This window comes from Rhagoletis pomonella, unplaced genomic scaffold (genome assembly GCF_013731165.1).
Source record: "Rhagoletis pomonella isolate Grant_MI unplaced genomic scaffold, Rhpom_1.0 Rhpom_scaffold_00007, whole genome shotgun sequence".
Lineage (NCBI taxonomy): Eukaryota > Metazoa > Arthropoda > Insecta > Diptera > Tephritidae > Rhagoletis > Rhagoletis pomonella.
Window position 1 is genome coordinate 1021957 of NW_023458561.1, and position 9189 is coordinate 1031145.

Sequence of the window (9189 nt, forward strand, 5' to 3'; positions counted from 1 at the left end):
AAGTTTAATTAAATATGTTAAAATAGAAATTTCTGTAAGTAGTAAAATAGTATAATTCATTTGCCATTTTTATGTTCATATGCACGTCATACATGTATGTTTCTTATGTAATTTTTGTCCAACGTTAATGCATATTTGTAATATTTGTAATTTTTGTACTTATTGTTGATACAGTGAAAATAAACAACCAGCCCCTGAAGATGCTAATGAGTTTAGCGAAACGTTGGGCAACAATAGTGGAATAACTTTGTTTTATTTGCACTAAAGGATGCAAGATCGGACAAGCCTATTAAAATATTAAAATTTAAAAAACATAAATACGAACCGATCGGAACCCAAAAATAGATATACTCATTTTATGCCATCTTACAAAACCATTTATCAAGATAAAAAATCCTCATACACAAATTTTGCCACTGATAAAACCTATACCTACATATGTATGTACATATCTGGCATACAAAATGACATATGGTAGTCAATAATTTCCACCTGTGGAGACGCGTCGTTAGCTAATCTATCAATCATGTAAATGGTAAAATATTATTGATTAGGGCTAAAGACGGTTCACTGTTCAACTTTCGCAGACGATTAGTTGAATCAAATGTTTACATCATTTAACTAAAATTGGAACAATGTAAACGCCTATTAATAATCCCAACGGTTTTTAATAATAATAATAATCCCAACGGTTTTTACCCTCCATTCCCGCCCATCCGCACGAGGGGCGCAGTCCGCATGACGTACGGAACCAATATTTTAAATTTTTGTGCCGAGTCACGATAGGCAGGAGTTTGTTAAGTGTTGAGATCTAAAACTGTTCAGCTACAGAACTAAATTCATCAGCTGACTTTATGTATTTATGTCAATAATTCACTTATTGAGAGAGGAGAGTATCGCTTTCTTAATGCTGAAAAGCGGATCTGATATATCAAACGTGCTGGAATGAGAGTTAAAATCCTGGCATAAGCAACGGAGTGGGTCGTGCAATTCAAAATTGGTTTTACAATCTTTCAGAAATATGGGACAAAAGTGTCTTGATACGCGTGAGGGAACATTAAAGCTTACATCAGCCAGAAGAGACAGACTTGAAATTGAGCCTGTCAGTAATTCAACCATAAAAATTATACCAAGCCTTTCCCTGCCACGGCAAGTGTAGGAAGGTTAATAAGTTTTAAGCGACTCGTATAAGGTGGAAGACTATATTGAGAATCCCATCGGAAATTTCTTAAAGCAAAAAGTAGGAATTGTTTTTGAATTGATTCTATCTTGTCTGAGTAAATTTGATACCTTGGATTCCAAACCACCGAGCCGTATTCCAGAATCGGCCTAACTAATGTTGTAAACAGGGTTTTAGTGATATAAGGGTCACTAAATTCTTTCGACCATCGTTTCACAAATGCAAGTACACCTTTAGCCTTGTTGACTGTCACATTAGTGTGAAGATTAAAATTAAGCTTAGGATCCATTGTGATACCAAGGTCCACAAAATTGTATACCTGTTCCAGGTTATGGTTACCTATTATATAAGAAACTGGCAGAACAGCACTTCGCGAGAAGCACATTACTTTACATTTCTTAAGATTTAGAGGGACTCCTAAAGTAACATCAATGACGTCAGAGATAGTATTTTTAAACAATATGCTTTGTGATCTATCGTAGATGTATGAAGAGATCCAACGTAGAAGATTAGGTGGAAGACCAAGAAGATCAAGTTTATAGATGAGCAACGAGTGGCACACTTTGTCAAATGCTTTACTGAAATCAGTATATATAATATCAAGAGTTTTGCTATCACTAAATGCTTTTGAGATATAGGATGTTAATTCAAGTAAATTTGTAGAAGTTGATTTGCCCTTGCAAAATCCATGTTGACTGTATGAAATGCTTGAAGTGATAGAATGCGTCAACCGATTTGTTATAATTGCTTCAAATAATTTAGGAATTGCAGAAAGCTTAGCTATGCCCCGGTAGTTCTCCTGCTACAACTTTAAGGTCAGTCGTTTGAATTCGCTTTCATTCTACACTTCACAGATGCTTTTTCATAATTAAGAAAACCCGAAAATTAAAAATTTAAAATTAAATGTTTCTCCTAATGAGATTTGAACATGGACACTCATGGCCGCAACCAATTGTAGCAAACATCTTTGCACGCTCAGCTACAGCCATACATGTAAATGTGCTTTCAAATGTTCAGTTTGAATTGTGTGCATGCAGCAAGTCGATTTTAAATGAATTTCGTTTAAACAACTTAATAGTCAGTCTGTTTCTTTTGAAAACACTTGTTAACTTATTAAATGTCAAATGAAAACAGCTTATTTTGTTTGCTTTTGAAGACGGTTACTTTGATGCCGATATAAAGCCGTAAGTATAAACACTAGAGCGAAATGTGTACGGTGTCAATGCGCTTTCAATTAAGTCGATTATTCTGTGCGTATAAACGTAGTATGTGACCGTATCGGCAAAGCATCATCATAATGGCTTCGCCTATACCAACTATGCCACAGCACATCTTGAATGCCTCGCATCTTACAAGCTACATGTTTGATTCAAATTGCCAGTATGAGTTCAAAAATGTTTACTTTTTCGTTGACATATATATATCTATGTACAAAATAATATATGTGCGTACTTGTGATTTTTGCTTGTACAAATAAGCAAAATGACCTGAAAAACCTACCAAAACCTATCAAAATTTGTATCGAAATTAAATAACTAATTTTTATTAATATGTTTTATTGATATGTAGGCATGCTTTTATTCATCCATATATCACAAACATATAAGGAATACATTTCTTGTAAATGATATTAAAGCGGTTTAAGTATTTAAAAAATAAATCTTATAAAAATATGCTTGAAACGATAAAAAGATAATATCAAATTACTAACCGATTTTTAAAAAATTGATATCGTTGTTAACGCAATCAAATCTTCTTTCTTCTGATATGCATATTTGTATACTTCGTATATAAAAATTTAAGAAAATCACTTAAAAGGAGAAAATACCTTTTTTTATAAAAAAAAATTTAACAAAGAAATTACTAACCGATTTTTAAGAATTTCATATCGTTGTAAAGGCGATTGAACCCCCTTTCTTCTGGTGTGCATATTTGTATACTTCGTGTATAAAAATTTGAGAAAAAACACTTGAAAGCAAAAAATAGCTTTTTTATAAAGAAAAATATTTGAAACAAAAAAATTACCAACCTATTTTTAAAAAATTGGTATCGTTGTAAAGGCTACCAGAAACCTAAAAATAAATATTGGAAATTTCCAAGGATATTCAAGGATAAAGTTTTAAAAGAACATTTTCAATAATTATTCGTCCTGGTGCACCCAAAAATTAATTTTTTTCTATTCTACAGAATTTTCCCTTTTAATTGATACCCATATTGTTATTCTACAATGCACCTTTTGAAAAATTTTTTTATTCAATCATATGCTTGTTTTTAGGCCTTATGTATTTTTATTATTTTTTATTTTTTTCATATTAACAATACTAATTACAAATGATAACTAATATGAATTACTAACATTATACTAATTAACAATACTAACTACAGAAAAATACGGCATGCACCCGCAATCATTCGCAACATCTTACACACCACACGCAACATACTTAACAGAGAATATAAACAAAAAATGTTAAAAACCTCTAATGAACATGTTAAACGGACCGGTGAAATTCCATAGTGGAGCCATTTCAGACGACAATATTTCCACTCAAAAAATATGCACCTTCTCGTTCTTAAATGTTCTCTGCTAAAACAAAAGTGGGCCTGCAACTCTGGTGATATTTTGATTTTCGTAATATTAACGATATTATTTATTTGAATCTATATCAGACGATTGTTTGCTACTTTCAACCCGCTTATCAATAAAGTTATGAGGTTTGCGCGCTTGTTGAGTGTGTAACTGAAGGATCTGCGACTGCAGTAGAGGTGTCAAACTGTCGATGGTACTATCGATAGTATCGATAGTTTTATTTTTTGCCCTAATCGATGAGTAGTGATAGTTTTTCTCAAAAAAGGTTAAACTATCGATAGTACTAGTTGACTATCGATAGTTTAAAACCTCTAGCACAGCCGATTTTATTTATAATGTCTCCATGTAGCTGCGCGTCAGTTTTTTAAGTTTGTCAATTTTTTATTATAAGCGATTCCTCCTTTAATGGCCGTTTTCTCAAGCAACCTTTAATTGAAAAGCTCCCTTTATATTTAAACGTTGCTTCAAACCATAAGGCTATGTCTGAAGTAAAGCATTTCTATTATCGGTGTTTGACGTTCGTATGTTTCTTGGCTGTAAACAAATCAAAAAATTATATTACGAAATTTAAACAAAATATATCATATTTGAAAATTTATAATAAGCAACAATTAAACAAGGCAACAGTGATTTTGTTGCGGCAAATGATAAAGCTGTTTTTGATAGACTTTTTTATGCTGATTACGAGTCCGTAAACATAAAGTTTCCATCAGCTCCAGATTTTGATAAAAACGAGGTCAAAGTGTCAAAAAATCGCGTTTTTTGCAATATTTTAGAAAGTGTAGCACAAAAAACAAAAGGTGATAGAACCTTTAACTGGGGCTTAAATTAAAGCTATAACTCTCGGCTACTATCCCTGCACTGATGACCCTGATGGTCACTAAAAGTCATTTATTGAACAATATAAAAATATGGATAATGGAATAAATACTGTGCTATTGAAAAAAATAAAGAAGTTTTGCCAAAATCAGTTTTTGCTGTTAAATAAATAACTATAAGTGATCTTAGGGTTAAGGTTCAGGGATGGTATTTTAAGCCATTGTAGTCGAAAGTTCAAGCCTTAATTTCAGCCCAAACTTCGCACAAAATCAGGTTTTGCTGTTCAATAAATGACTATAAGTGACCATCAGGTCAAGATGTAGGGATGGTATTTTCAGGGATAGTAGTCGAGACTTCTAGCTTTAATTTAAGCCTAATACCGCCTTTTGTTTCTTTGCTAGAGCTTCTAAAATATTGCCAAAAAATCCGATTTTTTTGACCTCGTTTTTCACAAAATCTGGAGCTAATGGAAACCTTATGCCCATGGATTCGTAATCAGCACTGACAAGTCAATCAGAAACAGCTGTAACATTTGCCGCAACAAATGTTTTTCCATTTTTGTTGCCATGTGTTATAGATCATAAGATGAAGCTTTCTTTACTAGGCTCATAATTTTATTTTTAATTGTAAGCTTCAGTAATAGATATGTAAATAAATAAATAAAATTCGATAATAAAATGCTTTACTTTGACAGAACTATACATGTTAAAGCAATATTTAAACATAAAGTTAATTTTAAAGTTAAAAGTTACTTAAGAAAACGGCCCTACGTTTGCCTATATTTTCAATATTTTGTTTTTTTGTTCTTCGATGCCGTCCCTGTTAATTTGGAACAGTTTTTAACATTACATTGACTATCGATACTACTATCGATGTTAGCGTTTGACAATATAGATAGTATTGCTGGAAACTATCAACGAGTAATGATAGTTTTTTTCTGAAACATGGAAACTATCGATGGTGGCACTATCGATAGTTTTACAACTCTAGAACATTGCAGCGCTATGTTTTATGCAAATCTGCTGTACCTCGTCCTTTACTCTTTTGGCAGTTGCTGGCACATTTAGCTCGAAAAGGAGTCCATCCTTTTAAATGCGCCGATCCGAGACAGTTGCTATTCTTGTGAGTTCGTATTTTATAAACTTTTCTTCAGCCCACCAATTAATAGGTCCCATAAATCGCTGTCGTCGCAGAAAGTATATCAAAATCTAATGAGAATTGAATCTTCGCCCATTTTAAAATTTTGTGTGACACTTTTGCACCCTCCTTAAACTATCGATAGTCAAAACGGTAGTCTGAAACCATCAATGGTCAATACGAAAGTCTGACCTCTATTCCATGGTCGACCGCTCCAGCTCATTCTCTATTTCTTATTCTTTTTCATTGCGCTTTTTTCTTGTATCCGATTTTTCGCTCTACCTTTGAATATTATTTTGAGTCATAATACAAGGTAGAGTTGCTTTGAGACGAAAGTTTTCTGCTAGATTCAACAAGGCCTTTTGTATGAAAAGAGCTCATAAAAAGATTTTATTATGTTGCTTTAAACAGATAAGTTCTTGAAACTTAGAGCGCTCTTTGGCAAATTACGCTCTGTTAGCCATAACTTTTATTGTGTTTGGCACCTTTATATCAAGACCACTGGATCCATCTACGGAATCTTGAAATTGCATTGTCTTCGTGGTAGGAACTATGCTCAAAGTTTCAAGTCTCTAGATTGTCGGGAAGTTAGTTTAAATCGATGGGAAATTTCCGCAGGATGAGCAAGTTAAGTAAAAACTTGTAAACATATACATATCTACATTGAGTTTGTATCCTTGAATTATTTTAAACCTTATAGTTTTTTAAAATCATAATTTCAATTTACAAAAAATGCAATTAACTGGTCAAAAACTATCTATACTAATATATATTTTGAAAGCCGTTTTTATCTGTTCCCAAAGCTCGAGATCGGCTGTACCGATTTTTTTTAAATTCCGGTTATAGGTTCTGGATGGGCTTTTCATTGTCTTAGGCAAAAAAAAGTTTAAATACTTCCCTAAAAATGGAACTACAGGACTTTAAAAATCCTATGAATCTAACATACATTCCCACATAACAGCGCTGAGAGTGCCCTCTGCTGTTAATTCGTACGGAATACAGCGCAAACCAAGGGTTATGTATACATATACCTACGTGCTAATGTTAACGTTAATGTTGATTCTTATGTTAAAAAAAATTATAGTTTACTCTGTCATCAGGTATGTAACGTGAGTCTAGAAATCGCTGCATCTTTTAGGCGCATCAATATTGCATAGATACATCCCGAGCTAATAACTAAATAAAAGGGAGGTAATAAAAACGAATATGTAAGTATATACAGTTCATGGATAAATAAAAGGGGAATTCGCTCATATGTGTATTCGTGAGATGTTGTGTAATCGTAACTGCATGAGCGTGTGATTTGTTGTTGCTAGCGGTACATCAAATACACACGCAACAACAACCACACGCTCGTCCAGTTACACTTACGCAGGATACAGCGAATACACTGAAGCGCGAATACCACTAATGTAGGCAATTATGTATGTAGAGTCGTTTATGTTGCCACAAGGAGTAACTAACGTTGCTGTTACATTTGTTTATACATATTTATGTACATACATATGTATGTATATACCCTGCAAGAAAAGTAATTAATTTAAAAGTAATTTATAAACAACTTTTTTTCAATGATAACTAATTGAAATTCTCACTATTTTACCTGCAACGAACTCATTGGTTTAATATGGCGATGTCCTAGGAAGCAGTCAATTACCTTTTCCTGCATGTATTTTCAACTAATTTCAAATGCATTTTGATTAAACAACTTTAAGGTCAGTCATTTGAATTCGCTCTCATTCTACACTTCACAGATGCTTTTTCATAATTAAGAAAACCCGAAAATTAAAAATTAAAAATTAAATGTTTCTCCTAATGAGATTTGAACATGGACACTCATGGCCGCAACCAATTTTAGCAAACATCTTTGCACGCTCAGCTACAGCCATACATGTGCTTTCAAATGTTCAGTTTGAATTGTGTGCAAGCAGCAAGTCGATTTTAAATGAATTTCGTTTAAACAACTTCAAAGTCAGTCTGTTTCTTTTGAAAACACTTGCGTTCTGCACTTCACAGATGCTTTTTCATACCTCCACGACACAAATTGTTTCTTTGAGTAAAAAAAGTAAGTAAGTGAGCGCAATATTAAAAGCAGCAACTCTTATCCATCTATGTATATCGCAAATACGTTCAAAGGATTGTTATCGGCCAACAAAAATCTGAGGGGCGTGGAACATCCCATACGAACCGAATTTTTCATACTCCATATCTCTGGAAATGTTCATGGAAGAGTTCTGGAACTTGGTATGGAGAAATATGAAATCCATCGCATAATCTTGGAGAAAAATTGGAGCTATCGGAAAAGGGGGCGTGGCACATCCCATATAAACCGAATATTCATACTGAATATCTCTGGAAGTGTTCATGGTAGAGTACTGGAACTTGGTATTGGCGCAAATGAAATCAATCGCATACTTTTGGAGAAAAATTGGACCTATTGGAAAAGGGGGCGTGGGACCTCCCTTTCAAACCGAATTCTTCATACTGCATATCTCTGCAAGTATTTATGGTAGAGTACTGGAACTTGGTATGGAGATATATGAAATCAATCCCATACTCTTGGATAAAAATTGGAGGTATTTGAAAAGGGCGCGTGGCACTTGCCATACAAACAGAATTTTTCATACTGCATATCTCTGGAAATGTTCATGATAGAGTACTGAAACTTGGTGTGGAGATATATAAAATCGTTCGCATATTCATTCAGAAAAATTGGAGCTATTGGAAAAGAGGGCGTCGTACCTCCCATACAACCCGAATATTTCATACTGCATATTTCTGGAAGCGTTCATGGTAAAATTTTTGAACTTGGTACGGAAATATATGAAATCAATCACATACTCATGGAGAAAAATTTGAGTTGTTGAAAAAGGGCGTGGCACCTCCTATACAAACCGAAATTGTATAACTCTGGAAATGTTCATGGTGGAGTACTGGACCTTGGTATGGAGATATATGAAATCATTCGCATACTCATGAAGAAAAATACGGACTATTTGAAAAGGTGGCGTGGCACCTCCCATACAAACTGATTTTTTCATAATAAGTATCTCTGGAAGTGTTCATGGTAGCTTTATACGGGCGTGGCACTTCCCATACAAGCCGAATTTTTCTTATTGCATATCTCTAGAATTTTCTTGGTAGAGTACTGGAACTTGGTGTGGTGATATATGAAATTAATCGCATAGTCATGTAGAAAATATGGAACTGTTGGAAAAGGGGGCGTGGCACCTACCATACAAGCCGAATTTTATACTGCATATCTCTGGAAGGGTTCATGGTACAGTACTGGAACACTTCGTGTGGAGATATATGAAATTAATCCCATATTAAAGTACATACGTACCGACTTTTACTTATCTTTGAATGTGTATATAATTCTTCTGTAGGAATGTTTGTGAGTGAACTCCTAAGCGGCTGGAGGGGTTTCCAAAGTTGTGTGTGTGTTTGAGTGGGTCTCTGG